This window comes from Phyllostomus discolor, chromosome 3, assembly GCF_004126475.2.
Source record: "Phyllostomus discolor isolate MPI-MPIP mPhyDis1 chromosome 3, mPhyDis1.pri.v3, whole genome shotgun sequence".
NCBI lineage: Eukaryota > Metazoa > Chordata > Mammalia > Chiroptera > Phyllostomidae > Phyllostomus > Phyllostomus discolor.
Window position 1 is genome coordinate 68,984,280 of NC_040905.2, and position 20,782 is coordinate 69,005,061.

The following is a 20,782-nucleotide window of genomic DNA, read 5'->3' on the forward strand; positions in this document are numbered from 1 at the left end:
TCTCATTTTCTTCTCAGTTAATTAAGTTGCAATGACTTCCTCAATAAGTTGAACTACTCTCTGTATAGGTTGCAAGGGCTTCTTTAAACTGTTTCCTACACTTCCATCAATTTTTATGTCTTAAATTTAACATGAGTCCTAGCCAACTCTTTCCCTGTTAACCACATTGTCTTTACAATCTCTGCTTTCATCTCCTTTAGAATTTCACATTTTCAAAATTCTTTGATACTCAATTCAAGGTCTAGCTCTTCCTTGAAACTGTATTTGAATATCTAGGCCCAAATGATTTCCTTCAACTTTGATCTTTTATTACATTTATACACAGTACCATAAAAAAATCTTTCCCCAATTAAAAAATGTCAGTTAGTCTGTTCCCACAAATTGATGTTAAGTTCCCAGAAGCATGAACTTTTTACAGTATGAATTCTGACTGCGTGGTCATTCTATAAATATTTACAGATTGGTTATATCTGAAGGTTTCAGATAACTCTTTTAATACGAAAACTGGACTGCCCTTGAAAGGCTGTTCAGCAGAAGGTACTGATTAAAATAGTCTGCTCATTTACAGCAAGGGGAGGTTTCCAGCTGATAGATTTTATTGCCTGTTATTTAGACAATGCAAACACTGCAACAGGGAGCATCTTGTAAACAAAATCTGCCGTGACTATTGGGCATAACCAGCTTTAACTGCTACTCTCAATCTCCCCTAAAGGCCCAGAGGGGAACTGAAATGTGAAGTATTTAGGTGGGAGATGGACTAAAAATCAAGTTAGAGCAAAAAATAACTTGAGTGAATAAACGAGAAACACAGAAATCATGCCAAGTATAAAAATCATATGTTGTATTGTCCCTTCACATTTTCCATCATTCATGATTTTCTGCCACATGTTATATCCTCACCCTTTCAATATTCACATACCTAAGTTCTGCTTGTTACAAATCTCCTCTTAAAAGAGGTTTATAAATTTTAGTTTTCCTTTGATTTATCCATTTCTATATGGATAATCCAAACCTGCCAGCTTCTTTCCTGTGTCCCATAATGCAACTTAATCCTACAACTTAATAATAAATTGCAGAGTTGAGATTTTTAAAAAAATAAATAAATAAAAACCGTGGTCAGAGTAAACAGGATTCATGAAGTGAAAAAACCTCACAGGTGAGCCAGAGAGTCGCTAGTACTCTGATAAAGAAGCTGCATTTCCCTTTCTTTTCTGAGTTGTGAGAAACAACTTTAAGAGAATGGGCTAATGTAGCTATGAACGGACAACTTGCAGATGCCACTCGGTACAGGGAAAAGAGAGGTATTTGCCAGATATAACTGGTGGATCGCCTAAAATTTTAAAATAATGGAATTGTAAAATAGTGTGAATTTTAGAATAATCTTGATACTTTTGAACAATACTGGGCATATTTCTTAAATTATTTCAGATGTAAGTTTCTACATCTATAAAAAATGTGTGTTTGCCCTTTGATCTTTATGACAATTGAGATAAAATACATGAGGACGGCTCTGGCCGGTGTAGCTCAGTGGATTGAATGAGGGCTGTGAACCAAAGGGTCAGCAGTTCAATTTCCAGTCAGGATATATGCCTGGGTTACAGGCAAGGTCCCCAGTGGGGGCCACATGAGAGGCAACCACACACTGATATTTCTCTCCCTCTATTTTTCCCTCCCTTCCCCTCTCTCTAAAAATAAATAAATAAAATCCTTAAAAATATGTGAAGATGATTTGTGAATTAAAGTGTAAGCTTTATAAATAAATTTAAAGAATGAAATACTCTGGTTATTCAAAAGGATAAAGAACATAATTACCCTATTACCCATCAATCCTATCCCTAGGTATTAACCTCAAAAAACTGAAAACAAATATTCAAACAAATATTTATACACATAAGAAGTCTGTCCAAAAGTATCCAGCCATGTACTGTGAAAAACAGAGACCTTTATTGAAGAAAATACAAGACACAAGAAACATTATACACAGGAGAATGATGCCTCTGTCTCCTTCAAAGCAGGCACCTTGGGACCTCACAAAGTTCTCCCAATCACAGTCAGCTGCCTCGTAGTATTTTCCTGTATCTCATTAATGGTCTGAAAACTCTTCCCTTTCAAGGGTGATTTTAATTTTGGGAAAAGCCTGAAATCATGGGGTGTCAAATCTGGGTTGTAGTGGGTCTGAGTCACCTGGGTGATTTGATGTTTTATCAAAAAACCTCTGCACAAGAGGTGATGCATGAGTAGACACATTGTTGTGGTGAAGCTGCCAGTCATCAGTTACCCACAGCTGCATCCTCCTGAATCATCTGCATAGTTTCCACAGAGGAATGTTCAAGCTTAATGCAAAATTTGATGCAGATTTATTGTACTACTCACTCAGTCATTTTGAATGTGACCTCCACACAAGCTCACTCAATGGCCTCTACTGTCCCCACTGACTAGTACAGTGAAGTTGTCATTGTTCATCCATGTGCATTCCAGCCACTCTCCTTGGCTGCCAGGTAACATCGATGTCATGTAAACCATTCTCATTGTATTAACAACGGCTGGACCTCATATATTCATAGCAATACATATTTCTAGTCAAAAGGTACATAGTATTTAAATGTCTATTAACAGATGAATGGACAAAATGAGGTATATCCATGCAATGGGATATTATTCAGCCATAAAAAAGGAATACTGATTTGTATTATAATATGGTTAAGGATAAACCTTGAAAGTGAAAGAAGCCAGATACAAGATATTATATAGTCTATGTTTCCATTAATATGAAATATACAGAACGGGCAAATCCACAGAAGAAGAAAGCAGGTTAGTGGTTGCAAGGAACTCGTGGAAAATAAGCATGATACCTGCTTAAGGGTATCTCTTTTAAGGGTATCTTGAGCACTCTTTTGTGGGTAATAATATGTTTTAGAACTAGGTAGAGATGATGGTACAGCACTGTAATATACTAAATGCAACTGAATTGTATATTTTACATGGCTTAACTTTATATTATATGTATTTACCTCAATTAAAAAATAAAGAATACTTGAGGTTGAAATATTTCTCTTTTACATAGTTCATGTTGCAGCTGATGGCATAACCTAATTTTTGGCTATCCCCTTACTGCATTCTTTTCACAGTCCATATTAATTTCACTAATGTTATAGTTATATATCACAGAGATTTATTGAAGATAAATATTTGCTTGTATTTTTAAGTATGGCCATGTTCATTAGTTGATTTTAATGAGAAGTAATGCAGATAAATTTAAAATACACAATATAACTCTCCTATGATTTATATTTGAATGCAGTTGATGTTGAGTTTGTACATCCTTTGTGGAAAAACTACACAATTCAGTTTATATTCAGCGTTGTCCACCACTTTAAATTGTTGGCAGGGAATAGCTATTTAGCATAGTCACTTTGCACAGTTTATAACATAATGAGTATAATCCAATCCAAAGGAGAAAATACTATATTTCCAAGACTGAAATCAGGCTCCTGTTTCTCTTTAATGGAGAAATATGCTCTACTTTAAAAAGTGGTGGAAAAAAATAAGCAGCAGTCAGAGAGGGTCAAAGTTGACAAAATTTGTTACACAGACTAGCTCAGGCATTACTTTCCAACTGTCTAAGCAACTAGTGAATCACTTATGACAAGCCCAATTAAAATAATATCAGCTCTGTAACTGGGATACTAAGCAGATGGTAGAAGTAGAGATGTGCTGAACTAGCCATAAATAACTGAGACAAGAAAAAGTACAAGAGGAAGTGCATGCTAGTGCCAGCAGTTTGTGTGAGCACGCATTGCCTCCTGATGTGTTAGCATACGCCTTTAACATTTGTACCTTTACGAATACACATTGTGAGATATACGACATTACCCTTGGAAGCAGATGATTGTAGAAGTTATAAAGATAATCTATAAAATGTATCTAAGGCTATAACATAAAAATCTACTAAGGAATGATATAAAAAGAAAGTATATAAATGAAATAGACAATTAGAAAATGACATAAGGATTCATAGTCCCTTTGAAAGTGAATTGATAGTAGTAATTTGATTATATCATTTCTCATCATAAAAACAATATTCATTGTCATTGTAAAATCTGTTTCTCGTTCTGTCCTGAGCCTTCTAACAGAAAGGAATTTGACTATAATAGGGATTTAAAATGCTAAAGGTGACAATGAGGTTTTATTATTTTGTCGTCTAAACCATGCAAGAGTCAGGGACACTGCACAACAAAAGCACATGGTATTGTGTTCACAAAACTCAGGGTCTTTGGTCTACACTATTACCCAGGACACACAACCAGGGATAGAGCTTCAAAAGATCTTTGGGGAGAACTTGGTGAAATAGACCTCAGATCTGCTATGAAACAAAAACAAAAAACAAAAAACAAAAAATATACACTGGTTTTTAAGGAACTGGGGTATAAATAAACAATGCAGTCAACCTAACTATCTTTTATATGTTTCTATTTTCTCAACATGTATCACAAATAGCAGTGATGTTTGAATATTAAATGAAACAAGAGATGTCACCTGTTCAAGGGTCTCCTGGCAGTCTGGTATAAAGGTGGTGCAGACTTCAAAGATGCAAGCGAAAGCAGCAATAAGCAGTCATGGAATTTCAGAGAGACAATATTCAGTGTTTTCTTCTTTCTCAAAACACTTCCTGGGTGAACACACACTCTAGAAGAGATGGTGGCAGCCTAAAGCCATGAGACTACATCTTCACTGAACTCAGGAAGGGGAACCACCTCTTCTACCTGATGCTTACAAACACCATAAACTGGGATCATCCCTGCCAAGTTTTCTCTCCTTCATTTCTCTTGAACCTTTATTATTCTTTCTAATTATCACATTACTTGTATTCACATCACATGACTGAAGAATTGCATTTATAAGAACTTTAGTTACCAAAGGAATAAAAAAGGAAATAAAAGGCAAGTGATTCACAGCAGCATGAGATTAACCCTATTTACCCTAAATGGTGGTGCTCTGAAGTGACTTTAGGTTCTGGAATACCTGCTGACTTATATACAAATGGACCCCTGTTTTATTTTTAACCATATACTATTCCCACTCTTTTCTATTGTGACATCTGCCTTTTCTGCTGGCTGTAGATTTTAAAGTACTTCTTTCAAGTAACATGTGCTTGGTTTGTTACTATTTAAGGAATGTGTGAGGTTTGGTTTGCAGAACAGAACTTATGCCTGAGTGTGATGAGTGGAAGAATGAGAGTTAGGTGAAGATACTTACCAGTTATTGCAGAAGGGTAGGGATACAAGTAAACTAAAATTTTGAAATACCATCTGATACTTTAAGAAAGCAAAGCCACTTATATATTATATATTATATATATAATGTTTCTAGAATAATGATTCTGGAATAATTTTAATGAAAATTAAATTTATGTTTAAATTGTCATTTCTGAATAACTCAGATTTCTAACTTAAAATGCGTTTTAGCTGCTCCTTGATTGCTTTTCTCTTACTTAATTTTTAGAGCTCTCTTGGGTTTTAATGCTGTTTTTTTAGGAAAATGTTCTTAATTTTTACTTTGCTCTATATGCATGCTCTTCTAACATATATTTTACTGATTGTGGAATTATTTATTCTTCTTCTTAGGATAATATAGTTTAAAGGGAGCTTTAAGCTCTATTTCTTCTTCTAATGAATGTAGCCTTGTGAAAACTGTCTGGTTAATAGTGATTCTTAAGTGAGGTGGAGGGAGGAACAAGGGAATAATTGGAAGTGATGTTTCTAAAAGTGAAAACAGAAAATAGACCAAACAATGAAATGTAATTTTGGTTTCATGAAAGCATAAAGAATGATGGTCTTTATGAAGAATGATAAAATTAAATTTAGAGGCCAGGAATGTAGAGGCCTATAGAGGAAGACATTTTCTTCTTTTAAGAGTAAAAATGATAGCTCTACTTAAATCTCTTTTGGCACTAGAAAAATCTTGTGAAATTGAGTTTCATATTCCATTGACATGTCAAGATATCTTATTCACTAAGAAACAGTTTCACCTAAATATATGACTTGTTCTGCCCCATCACAGGGCTTAATTTAAGCATAGCACTTCTGCTTTCCAGGAGCATCACGCTTATATCAGCTCCATCAGGGTTACAAGGCGAGTCAAGAATTGAGGCCATCAATTTTAAGGCCATAGAGTTGAAATGCCTAGTTTTTAGAAAGTGACTTGAAACATCTTGTATGGGCTATATTTATTGGTTTGGTGTCATAGCACAATGAAATTTATGAAAGAATTATCTTAAGTCTGAATTTATGACTGAACTGGCAAGCTTAACTTGTCACTCATTTACAGATAGATCTCATATGAGAGTTCAGTATTAGAAAAGACAAGTCATTTAAAAATGTATCCAAAGGTCACTAGTCTGAAGCTCTTTCATATAAGGTAGGTGAGTACAGTCTGTGTTTTGAGTAGTGTTAGAAGAAAATGAATACAGTGATACATTTTTAAAAATACAGACAAGGGAAAAGCAAAACTCTAATGCAAGATAATATTTTGCTTTCAAAACTAAGCTTGTTTCTCATTACGGAATTTTCACATCCAAAAAGATCCAAAAGATCCTAAATCACCAATACTGAACCCCAACAACTCTCAGAAAGGGTGGTACAACTACACATTCTGGAAATATTTTAATTAACAAGTGGATCCCCTTGGGTGACTTTGTTTCTGTCTCAGATATTTAGGTGATCAAATGTAGATGACTATGCTTTGACAGTTACAGTGGCCAGATAACTGTTACTGTGTTCCTCACTACAGTACTGAAAAGTATCCAGAAGATGATAAGATGGTATTTAAAGGAAATAAATAACTACTAATGGACTTTCTGTGGAAGAAAAATTATACAAGGATAATGTCTTTGTAATTGAAATGTAAAGCAATCTATTTGCATATCAGTGCCTCCAGTGATTGCCAGGTTGTTCCATAGATCTTCCTTGCTTAGAGAAGTTTCCTTTTCATTAGTTAATAGATTGAACATGATGGGAAGGAATGTTCCTTTTGAGAATGAAGTAACTCTCTTCTTTCAAAGATATTAATTCAATTTCTTTACCCAAAAATTATTTGTTAAGCATTTATTTTTCCAGCAAATGCTCTGGCAATAAGCATGACTTAAATTTCTTTCCCTGTAGAGATATGTATTGCTTATGCAATTAACCCTCTACTAGATGAGTCAGTATTTTACATCTCTGCTAGAACTCTGCAGTAAGAAACATGCGAAGGCACTCCAGCTGGTTTACACTCTGGACCATGACTATTAACTCAGCATTTCTGAACCTGCTTGCTTTAACTCTACGGTTTCTTTTCAATACAAAGGGAATATGAGCCAATAATGTTGATACAAAAACGTAAATATGAAAATAAACATTGTTTTTCCCCCTTAAGTCTGATGAAGGTCATCCTGGCATGTTTTGAGATATAAACCCATTAATTGGTGAGTATAAACCACTCACGTTTTTGAACATGGGAAAACACATTCAGCAACAAGAAACATAAGAATCTTGTTAGTAATCCTTACAGACTAGCAGGTTTTTTGAGGGGGATAATGTATAATCATGAGAGTTTTGGTACAGTTTGTGTTTTTAAATTGTTAAAATGCTGCTGTCAAAAACAAATCCTTTATCAAAAGCAATATTTTAGCTACCCATGTGCTGCAAATAATTGTAACAGAACTGTTATTTTAGAGTCTGGAGTGTGAACTGAAATTAGAAGCACTTCCCATTAGTTTGAGGTAAAAATCTATTGCAAATAAGATATACTTTCTTTGAATTGCTCAGTCTCTATCAAAATAGAATCTTGACCAAGATTTTTGGGTCATTTTTCATGAAGAACTAGGATATTTTGTTCAGTGATTACAACCTAAAAATATCAAATTTTTTAAAAAAGTATTTGAATTTGAGTATGAGCTAAATGCTCTCTCTATTTTTCTTCATGCTGTATGACAAGTGAGAACCCATTTTACAACATCTTTATTCTAGGACCCAGTTTAATGAAACACGTTCTATCTGGAATGTTGCCAATCACTATATCACAGGACAGAGGCATTTCAAACCAGTAACTGGCATTTAAAAACATTCTGCCTGGGGCTGGTGCATAGCAAACCAAGTTGGTCAGCCATAACTGACTTCAGCAGGTGGGAATCTGACTTCCACAGAGAGAAGTGCCATAGCAAAGGAAGCCAGGATATATAAATGCATAAATTTTATATCTACCTTGGTGGGAAATTGTTGCAAATTAAATATTGAAATATCATGTGACATTCTATTGCCAACCTTTTGTCTAACAGTCTTGAGCAAATATTAGTGGTGAGTAAAGAAGTTTATATTTATTTTAAAGTGGTAATTTTGGTATGGAAGGGGAAAAAAGCTTGATTTTGTCTCTAATGTAATATATCATTTTGAAAAATCTAATGAGTATTGATAAAATATATACTGTGAAATACTGTGTTAATAGCTATCTTTGTAAAGGTAGAAAAGCACCTGCATAAATATATTGACAACAGAAATGTTTTAAAATCTTGTTTTGACATTGAAAAACTAAATTGTACCTCGTTGGGCCTTACCTTGAGTGGGACAATTCACAGTGGCATTGATTGGACAGCTAAACTGAGGGCACTGGATAATATACTTTTGCATTTTTTTCTTTTACTCAAAAACTTATATATCCTATATGATCTGCCTGAAGTCATTCTAATGGTTGATCATCTGTATATTACATGAATATGACTCTCTAAAATTTGTATTATATTTAAAAGTACTAAGGTTAAGAAAAAAGAAGAAATAAGGGGTTCTAACTGATGCATTTGTATGGAAAAAACTGACATGTGATGGTGATAATCTATTACTAGCCAATCTTTTTTTCCTAGTGAGAAAAAAAAAATCACATCCTTTACACAAGACTAGTGCTTGGGTAAATGAATGGCTCTTTTGTGCAGCCCTTCTTCCAGGCAGACAGCCCCTTGCCATGGCACAGAGCATGGGTAGCAGGGTGTGGGCTAGATTTCAGTTTTCCTAACTCTCTCTGCTAGACAACTGTGAACAGTTCAAAAACTATACAAGTATTGGGGTCTTGATAATTGAGCACATATGATAATTTGGTTAAAGTTAAGTTTGGTGAACCTGGCAACACCTAGTTGGACTGAGATTTTGCTTCAGAAGTTTGGGGTCTAAGTATTGCCTAAGCACTCATTTCTACCCTGTGTTATGACCTGGTCTCTCACTGAGCCTTGGGCTTATTCTCCTCCACTGTTAACCTCCAACAGAGTTTACATTCCAATAACAATGGCTGTACTTGTACTTTCTAAGGCATAACTTTGCTTCACATGTCTGTGCATTGCAAATATTTGCTCTTTCACTTAGACAGTTTCCCATCCCACAGTCCACTGGGGACAGCTGCTGAAAACACAGCACCCATTTTCATGGGTTATGTGGCAACCATGGTCTTGCACCACTGCAATCTGGCACAGGAAGCACAGATGGGTGGCCCTGCTACTTCTACCACAATGTTCATTATAAGGCCATACTTGTTATGGGCTCCTCCTGGCATGGATACAATGGCAAGTCCATTCCTGTAAAATATAGGACCTTTGACCTGATGACTTTAGTTCATAAACTCTCCATTGGAGTGACCAAATATTTTTAGAGGTGTGCTCCATTGTGACTCTATTTCTACCCAGTCTTCCTTCCTTCCTAATTTCCTTCCCAGGAATCAGACTTCAATCATGCCTCCTCCAACCTCTTCCCCTTTTTCTTTTACATGCATTTCTCCAATAAATATTTTGTACAAATAAGCCAATTAGCGTCTTTCCTCTGATTATTTGACTTACACCAATTTTACCGAGATTGATGCAAAAAATAGGTGGCAAGTTTGGAATTGGAGAGAGGATCAAACACTACCTCACATGTGAAAATGTTCTAAGTGGTATGTATGGCATAGAGTCTGTGGCATAAGACAGTAGGCTAATTGCTAGTGATTTCAGCTCTTATGACCTGGAAATACGGTTGAATGGAAGTAAGTGCCTTTTTAAGGGCAATGATTCAGTCCTTTGAAAAATATGAGGGTAGGGGCAGCATTAAGAAAACAATGTACTTCTACATTATACTGGTGTCCTGCAGAGGAATAATGAGAAACTGAGGAGTGTAAACAAGCTGTTAACAGCTAAATGGGAGCTCCAGAAAATCTCCTTGGTAGCTTACGCAGAGATCCTTATCTCCTGGAGTGGAGAAACAGACACAGCAGAAAATTGAAACTTTGATAATTATTATTGCAAAATTCCAGAGACATCCACAAACTCCTTTTTGACAGATCTTTTGTTCTGAGATCAGAGCCTTTTTCTGAGTCCCTGAAGAATGGTTTGGGGACATCTGGAATAATATTCATGCAGATGATGACTCTACAAATGTCCCTTAATTGGCAGGGCTTGGAGAGATGTCCCTACCCTGCCGAATGAGATCTAGCTCTTCCACTCTGCTCTAGGACACTACATAAATCCTATCATAACATAGCTAAATATCGTCTGGCCTGATAAAGAGAGGTACAATATATTGAGAAATGCAATAATTAGCCTACACATGCAGAAGCTGGGATATGCCATTGTGTTACAGAATGGACCTGTAGCGGGGGACAAAATACTATTGCTGAATGGACTCCCTTTCTCCCAGGGTCCTCCTGGTACTAGGTTCACTTTGCTTGCTGCCAGGAAATTATAGCTTTCAATGTCAGAGATTTGTGAAAAGGAAAGGAATTATTTATTCAAAAGTTATACAGACTTAAGAGTAATGACTTAATGTCTCCAGTATAATCCCAAAGTCCCTTAAAATACCCACAAACACACACAGTCCTTCCTTCCTGCCTTTGCCCAGTCCAGGGCACCTTATTTTAGGAAAAGAAATAGAAGTCTGTGGCTCAGGTAGCACCCAGTTCTTCCCAGTAATCTGTGCTTAGCGGGAAGGCCTCCCTCAGTTCATTGGCTGTGTTTCCGTGACCTCCAGTTCTTAATCCAAACCCACATGGCACTTTCTCCTGGCCCACCAGCAAGAGTTCTTTCACCCTTTTCCTTCCTGCAGCATCTCTCCTTCATTCTTCCAAACTGCTAAGAGAGCTCTGCATCGCTGCTACATCTTGCTTTCTGGCTGCGTGGTAAAGGGAGCCCAAAAGCCACATAGTTCTAAACCTTGCCAAAGCGGTGTGGTTCTCCCTCTCTGGCCAAAGCTTCATGTGTCCTCCTTTGCATGGCTGCCACACCTGGGTTTAAATCCCAGTACCAATTTTGCTCTGCATCCCCATTTCCAACTCCTCTCACAATCGATTACACATGCTACAATTCCCCTATTTTTCCAGCTTTTCTTGGCTGCCATAGTAAGTCCAGGCAGGCATGGCCCTGTAGCATGGAGTGAATCATCTCTCACACAGGTGCTATAACCAGGGGGAGCTGCCTCCCATTTATATACTGTGCAGAAGTAACTCCCATCTCCCTGGCTCAAAGAATGGCCAACAGATTATTTGAAAATATGTTGCTATGTAAAACAATTCTCAATGGCCCTGCTTCCTTTGTCCCATCCTCCAGTTCAGACTTGTGGGGGTAACACCCTATATTTTTAACATTTCTTGGACACCCTGAGTTCTGGACCCCATTACAAATCCTTCTTTTGAGGGGCCCTCCTGGCTTCACCCTGTTACAACTGTGCTTGGAATTTGAGAGTTGGTCAGAAGAATGGAATGCAGAACAGAAAAGCAAGGATTCATTGGTGTGGGAAGCCCTAACAAAACTTAGGTTTGATATTGGCAAGAACTCCAAGCAATGAGAATACTCTCCACTAAGGCTGCCCTTAGACATTCTGGGAAAGTAATAGCTAATATTAAGCAAAATAGAAATTCCTGAGTTTCCTTGGAAGAAAGTAGAGGAAAGAATAAGGGGGCATGTTGGAATGAGTATATTACATGAAGTAAGGAGACAAACGTTATGATTATGTTCCAGGGGAGGGCCCATATATCATACTAGTCATGAAGGCCATCTGTACATGCTGAAGACAGGGACACAGGATCACTAAGAAGTCTGGTCTTGGATCTCCTCTGCCAACAAGGGCTGACAATAGGAAACGGAGTCTCAGAGCTGGATTTGATAATAATACCTATGGAATGATAGTGGCCCCAACATAATGGGAGGGCAGGAGTTACAGTAATGACTGGCAAGATCAAAGAAGCAGCCAAGGGAACTTGACCCACAGGGAGTTTGGAGATGATAAAAATATCAACAAGCCACTAGGACAAAATAAATGGGTAGAAAATAAGGGCGATGGTTGGCATCTACAGCTCCCCAAAAAACAAAGAATGGAAATGCAGAATTTTGGAGAGATCACTTCAACAAAAAGTTCAGTTTCCAGACCTGTGCCAATTTTGGAATTTAGAAGATATTGAAAAAAAAGAGGTGGTCAGTTCCCTAGGAGGAAGACCTCTGAAAAATGCCAGAAGATTATAGTCTCTGTTGATTTCCTCAGTCACACCACTGTCACTCAAGAAAGGAGAGTACCCACACGTTTGAAGACAAGTGGACACAGAGTTTGACCATGAGTTGACATGGATACTGAATACACAAAGCATCATCATCATCCCTGTGTATGAGTAGCTGCTTAGGCATAGCAGAAAATAAATGGGACTGATTAAAATCTAATGCACAGTGGACTCACTCTGTCCATGGATTCACCCAATGGTTGTTTCCTCAGTCCCAAAATGTAAAATTGAACCTCACTTGGGAGTTAGAATAATACCTACATTCAGTTCTTGGCTTGTAGCATAAGGGCTATGGCAATGAGGATGGCCAAATTGCAACCTCTTAAAATGTCATCCTTTTCCAGGTAAAACAATACATAAAAAAAATATCACTTTCCCAGAGATGTTGGAGGTTCTTATTACCATTAAAGATCTAAAGATTACAGAGGTGGTCCTTATTATATCATATCTTTCATTTAGTTCACTAGCATGCCCACGTAAAACTCCAAATAGATTTGGAGAATGATTATAAACTACTACAGATTTAACCAAGTAGCAGCTCTAGTTATTTGCCTTTCTGCATGAAGAATAATTGCTTGAACAGATTACTAAGGTCTCAGGTATGTGGTACACAGTTACCAATTTGGAATCAGAGGCAACATATTCCATATATCGTTATGCTGTGCTGGATTAGATATCAAATGATGTGGACATCTGCCAGCTTTTAGGAAGGCCCAAAGGATGAAAGTGTTCCTATTGCTGCAGCTGATCTCAAGGCCACAATTATCCCCATTAGCTAACACTTTGGCTGGAGGCTATAGTTCACTAGCATTTTATACTTCCTTCCCCTTCAACAAGACCCATGGGAAACAAGGAGGATATAATCCCTAAAGCTGAACTCAGAAGTAGATATTGTGGTACAAGTGATGAGTTATGGTAGACATAAAAATACTCTCTTAAGATTTCCTGTTTCAGATGATGTAAATAATAGACAGCTAAAGCTACTGGGCTCTGAATTTATCACTACATTTATGCTAAGGCCATGTTTTTCACTAGAAACCTTCAGCCAATGACTAAACGCAGGGAGGTACTAAGGAAAGCCAATTTCTGCAAAATGCATGACTCCTCTGACAAAAGATGTTGGCTCAAGCACTCCTCATCAGCCAGGCCAAACGTTCTTCAAGCTTCACTGCAATCTGAGTCTCTCCCTACCTGTTTTCACCATTCCTCTTCTCTATCACAGTGTTCAGCTCCCTCTTGGTCTGACAGGTTTTCTTGCCTCCTCCACCTTCCTCCATTGTTCCCTTCAGAAGCACTTCCTTTAAGAAATCTCTTATACTTCTATATGTTTTGAAATCTGCTTCTCAAAGGACCTGAACTGTTGTATCTTCCAATAGGCGTGAAACTGAGACAATATTCGCTAGATCTACTCTCTAGGTAGCCATAGTTTTCCTGGACTAGTGATTTAATTAATACACTTTAAAATTAAATCTTGTAAGTTTTCTTCTTTAGGCATTCACCTGGTTAAAATAAATGAACACTATCAATTTCCTAAAAACCCAAGTTCAAAGTTCCTTTCTGATGACAAACCAGTCTTTTCAGTACCTAATGCCCATAACCACAAGAGAGATTTTCTATCGTCTCATCTCAATCTGCATACACATATGTATAATCTATACTTTTATATGCTATGAAATATCACTTACTATTCTGAGGCAGGGAGGAGGGAATAAGTTGAGAACAGAAATTTGAGCATAACCGTATCACACAAAGTTCCCTAGGATCCAACAACTTCTAAGAATAATGCCACCTTAGCAGTAGTAAATTCAGTTCTCATAGTTACTTACTTCAGAGACCTTACACCCAGGAACCTCTGTTCTTCCAGAACTGCAAATGTGTGTTATATTTTGCATGGTGCAAACACTGGGCAATAATTGGTCAAGTGAGGATAATTTTTTTTGTTAAAGGTGTTTTTGTCTTTGTCATTATTTATTTCTCTTTCATCATAGGCTACAAAAGGAACTTACATATGAGGCCACTCTATTAGGCTGAAATTGAGTTAGGCTCAAGCTAACATAATCTCTGTGTATTAATGGTACTGCCATGGTTGTTCACACAATAAAGTGTGTAGCATATCTCCACCTGCCTGGACACATTTCCTTTCAAGATTATAGCGGCATCTCAGTAGTTGTCATTAATTCATTCTGGGAATTGTGATAAGTGCCAAAACCAGCGAATGACTAGCAAGTGACAAGTGATGAAGCATTTTCTCTTGCAGAGTGGCATCGTGACTCAAACAAGTTCTAGCAAGTGTGATGAGTCCCGAGCAAGCGCTGAGTGCTGAAACATCTTTTTCTCATTAAAATGAGACAAGTGCTGGGTTTGACAAGATCTTAAGCCTATGAGTACCAAGGTGTGACTGAATTTTTAATTACATCTTATTGATTGCACTATTAGAATTGTCCCAATTTTTCCACTTTGCTCCCTCCACTCAGCAGCCCCTCTTCTGTCAATCCTCACACTCTTATTCATGTCGATGGTTCATGCACATAAGTTCTTTGCCTACTTCATTTCCTACGCTGTATTTTACATCCCTATGGCTACTCTGCAACTATCTATTTGTACTTACTAATCCCCTCATGTCTTCACTGGTTCCCTCTCACCCCCCTCCCATCTGGCAACCATCAACACACTCTCTGTGCCTGTGATGCTCTCTGTTCTTCTTGTTTATGTAGTAGGTTTTTTAGATTCAGTTGTTAATAGATATGTATTTATTGCTATTTTATTGTTCATAGTTTTGATCATCTTCTTTTTCTTAGTAAGCCCCTTTAACATTTCATACAATAATGGTTTGGTGATGATGAACTCCTTTATTTTTTTCTTGTCTGGGAAGCTCTTTGTCTACTGTTTGATTCTAAATAACGTATTTGCTGGATAGAGCAATCTTGGCTGTAGGCCCCTGCTTTTCATTGCCATTCCACTCTAGCATACAAAATTTCTTGAGAAGTCAGCTGACAGTCTAATGAGAGTTCAGCTGACAGTCTAATGAGAATTCTCCTGTAGGTAACTAACTACTTTTCTCTCGCTGATTTTAAGGTTCTCTTTATCTTTAATCTTTGGTATTTTAGTTATGATGTGTCTTCCAGTGGGCTTTTGTGCCTCCATCTTGTTTGGGACTCTCTGTGCTTTCTGGATTTGTATGTCTATTTCCTTCATGAAATTAGGGAAGTTTTCTTTCATTTTTTAAAATAGATTTCCAATTTCTTGCTCTTTCTCTTCTTCTTCTAACACTTCTATAATGCACATATTAGACCTCTTGAAGTTGTCCGAGAGACTTCTTACACTATCCTTGAATTATTTGGATTCTTTTTTCTCCTTGTTCTGATTGGTTGTTTTTTGCTTCTTTATGTTCTAAATTACTGATTTGATTCTCAGCTTCATTCACTCTACTATTGTTTCCCTGTAAATTGTCCTTTAGTTTAATTAGTGTATCTTTTTTTTTCTAACTGGGTCTTTTTTATGCTGTTGAGGCCCTTCACTATGTTCCTTGGACATCCTTATAACCAAGGTTTTGAACTCTGCATATGATAGAATGCTTATCTCCATTTTGTTTAGTTCTTCTTCTGGAGTTCTGATCTACTCTTTCATTTGGGCCATGTTTCTTTGCCTCCTCATTTTGACAACCTTTGCATATTTGTTTCTATCTATTATGTAGAGCTGCTATGACTCCCTGTCTTGGTAGCATAACCTGATGTAGTAGGTACCCTGCAGGGTCCAGTGGCAGAGCCTCCTCTACCACACAAGCTGAGTACTTGACATGTGCCAATCATGTAGGCTGAGCCTGGATTGTTATTGGAAGGTCAATGGGATAGATTTTCCCAGGCAAGTCAGCTGCAAGGACTGGCTATGACAACTGACCACTAACCTCTGCCATCTGTGAAAGATCATCTGTGCAGGGAGAAGGTAGTGGTGCTCCAACATGGACTGCAGCCATCCATTGGGTGTGCAGGTTCTGGAGTTCTCCAGGTGGTAGAGGCCAAGGTCAGCTCTCACCAGCGTTCCACTTGGGGCCGTCCTGCATGAGCTGTAAAGCAATCTGAGATAGCTGCTAATTATACTGGGCTTGGAGATTTCCAAGTAAAGCCAAATTGTGAATCTGGGTTGTCTCCTGCTAGTACCAGGCCTGGTGCCAATTAGCAAGAAGTATGAGAGCTGATAACTCACTAGGGCTGGCTGTTGCTTGATTGAAAGGATTGAGGAAGTTGTGAAGAATGAAGCAAGACAAACCATTTATATGAAAAGTTACCATTAACAGCTTGAGTGGGCCCACCAGTTTGATGGGACAGAGCCTCAAGGGATCTACAGGGTGGGACAAACAGTGTTAGCCAGGTAGATGGAATCTCAAGACATGGTACCTGTCTGCTGTCTCTATGGCTCCATGCTGGGAGTGTTCAGAAAAGAGACTGTGGCTTCTGCTCACCTTTTTGTATGGGAGAAAGCTGTTCCCTAGCTCTCACCCTGATGCCAGACACTTCAGTTTCTCCCTGTGTGCTACTGGTGCCTTTCAAGCTATTACCCCAGTGTGGGAGCTCAGAGGGAGTCAGTCTGAGTAAGTCCCTGTGTGGGTTCTTTAAGAGGAACTAATTGAGACTCCACAAGTTTCTTCCACTGACTCAATCCACCCTGTTTTTTCAGCCAGAAGTTATAGGTACTTATCTTCCTGGCACTAGAACCCTGGGCTTGGGTGCCTGGTATGGGGTTTAGGCTCCTTGATCCCCCTATATCCCTTCTGAATCTTTATCCATCACAGGTGGATGTGGGGTCAGCCCATTCCTCATCTTCATCCCTCCTACCGGTCTGAATGGATTTGGTTCCTTTAATTCCATAGCTGTTGGACTTCCATTCAACTTGATTTCTGATGTTTCAGAATGATGGCTGTGTTTTAGTTTAGTTGTAATTTTGATGTGGTTGTGTGAGGATGTGAGCCATGTTTACCTCTGCCTCCATCTTAACCAGTAGTGCACAACTATATTTTTTGTTATTTTTATCACAGATTTTTTTAAAGTGTTTACATGAATTTACATAGTTCATTCTTAAAGTAGATATACTCATTTTGTGCTTCTGGATCTAACCTGGTATTTCATTTTCAAAAAAATTAAATTCATGAATTTGCTAGACAGAATTATCTCTCAAACACATCCAAACTTCAGTACCTGAATCTCATGACTATATTCTGTTACATGGCAGAGGAATTTGCAAATGTAATTAAGGTTATAAACTTTAAAATAGAGAAATTAGCCTGTGTTATCTGAATGGGCCCAATCTAATCACATGAGCCTTTGAAAGTTGAAAATAGTCTGTTCAAGGAGCGGAAAGAACCCTCTAAGAGAAACAGAGACCTCAGTCCTGTAACTTCACAGAACTGGATTTTGCCAACAATCTGCATGAGGAGGTAGGTAAGTTCTTCCAAAAGGCTTGTGATAGGAGTCCAGCCAGCTGCCACCTTAATTTAGGCCTTTTTAAACCAGGAGCAGAGAAACCAGCCAAGCCAACCAGACTTTTAACCTATAATTTTGTATCATGTGAAACCACTAAAATGGTAATAATTTGTTGGGGCAGCAGCAGAAAACTAATAGTGGTGTCTCCATAATCACTATTATTTTGCCACCCCAGGCAAATTTAATCATCTGCTACTCCATGCAACCTGTGTGTTTTTTCCATGCACTTATTATTTTATTAAACTTTATAACTTTTTAAAAATGCCCATCTTTCTTCCTAAGTATGAGTCTATAAGACCCTGAAGGGTCCCATTTTTCATAAAATTTCTGGTGCCTTGTATGGTAGGTGAACTTCTGAAATAAAGAAAAAGCACAATATTTAGTACTGGCACAAGTGATATAATATTGCACCCTTGAATGAGTGGTTTAACTACATCATAAGTGATCAAAACTTATTTTCTTTTTTACATGTTGCAAAATATTCTGCTTTTTCTTTGAGTTAGTGAAATATTTTTAATCCAAACATATTGGTTTTCCTATATAAACTTCAAAGTGCACAGAAAACATTTTGTAGAAATCTATTTACTTCTTATATTTCTTAGGAAAATGTCTTAGATAGAGGTTCTTAAAAGTTTTTATGCCTCTATATTTCTTTTTATAATGACAAAAATATTTTTCTATAGAGTGATCATATTTTATATTCAAAAACAGCTTTCAACATATCAGTTGTGAGCTTATTTAATCTTAAAAAACATCTCGCAATGGTCTTCATATTTCATAACATGATTGTATCACATAGAGTGGATATCGTTATTGAACATTGCTAAAATTCCAAAACAAATCAGAACTGCATTCTTGAGTACTTTTGAAAATACCATATTTTCCACCAGCTTGCACTCAATTTTTGCATTTGATAAGATGCCTGAATTTTATTAAAGTGTGCAATACATATAATCTAGAATACATTACTCTTGTATCAGAGGGGTGTGTGTGTGTGTGTGTGTGTGGCATATAGCCATGCCTGGCAAGCTCAAACAATAAATGATAACAAATATTGTGGTTTCTATAGTGTATTGTTAATTAATCAATTAATATTAAATAATTAATACTTAATGTTTTTGGGTTTCATGTGATCCTTTGATGGAAAATGTACACTCTGGGTACTCGACTCTGAGGAGAAAAAGTTTGCAATCATCTTAAACCATGTTTGACATTTGTCCCATTTCTTGTAATATAACAGATTACTTCAGAAGACAATGACTTAACAACAATTTTTTAATATAGCTCTTTTATTTGTGGGACAGTAATTCAAGCAGGACTTTGGTTCATCATTCTTCTGTTTCACGTGACATCAGCAGGAGTCACTTGGTGGTGTTCTGCAGGCAGACAGGCTAGTCTGACAGGTACAGATGGCTTCACTCACATGTCTGCTGCTTTGGGAGGGATTTGGATAGAAGGCTGCTCTCAGCTGGTTCTGTTGACATAAGTACCTATAGAAGACTTCTTCTTCAGCATGGTGGTTGTACAAAGTCAGACTTCTTAGATGGTAAGAATACTGGGAGCAAATAATTTCATAAAAAAAGGAGAAATCACATGGCTTTTTAAAATGCGATGTTGAAATTTTCATGGTTTACTTCCATTGCAATATTTTGGTTGACACAGTAACAAGTTCTTCCAGATTCAAAATGAGGTTAATATTCCATGGGAAGAGTATGATAGAAATTATAACCATATTTCAAAACTCACATGAGTAAGTTTTGGGAGATATTGTTGTATCTGGCAAATTATCTATTACTAGTAAGACAATATTTAAATTTAACCAGAAACTATAATATCTGTGATTATGTAGTAAAAAAAACTAAAGTGAAACTTTTTTCAACCATTTCAAATATTTAAATTGGATCTCTCTAATGGCATAATTGAATGGCATCATCATGCTTTTATATATGTTATCATATATATTAAAAATTTTATTTTATTTCATTTTATATTAGAAATTCCTTTTAAAATAAAGTACTGAAATATACAATACATTTCTATCAGCATCAGATAATGTTTTTTTCTTTTATCAGCTGGCTTCAGACAAGTGTACATTATATGAATAAACAATGATATTACAGGTGAAAATAAATTTATGTACTACCATAAATTACTTAGACTTCATTTTAGAGGAACACTAACAACTATGTGACACATGATTGGATCTCACAAAAGCAAGTCTCTCTACTTTTTGGAGAAAAGTAAAATTGAAAATATTCCATCATACAAATTCCAAAAAAGTAGAATAAATAGCCCAGTGATTCCCAAAGCATACATATTATGTACAGTGTCTGTGGAAGTTCTGAGTGAGAACTCACATTCTATTTTTTTCTAAATGCTTTAAAGTGAAATTTCCCCTCTGCTGTAAATATTCAGGTTTTTTCAAGACACTATGTTATAATTTTCAATAGAAAACAAGTTGTGTTGGGTGGGAATGATAGTAATAAAAGGCCAGTAACATGGTCCTTTAATACTACTAGGTAACTCTGCTCTGCTCTATTTTTAAACAGAGCAGAAAACAACTAAAACACACCCACACAGGGAGATATTAACCTCTACAGCTGTAAATTATTAATACTGAGTAATGTCAAGTCCACATTTTTAAATACAGTTGGGAGGAATTCTGGTGAAATATCAAAATGATTCAAATTTTTGTTCTTTGTAATTTCCTCTAAGATAATATTTTTTTCTTGTTTCACACTATATAAACTAAATCCAATATTAGTGGT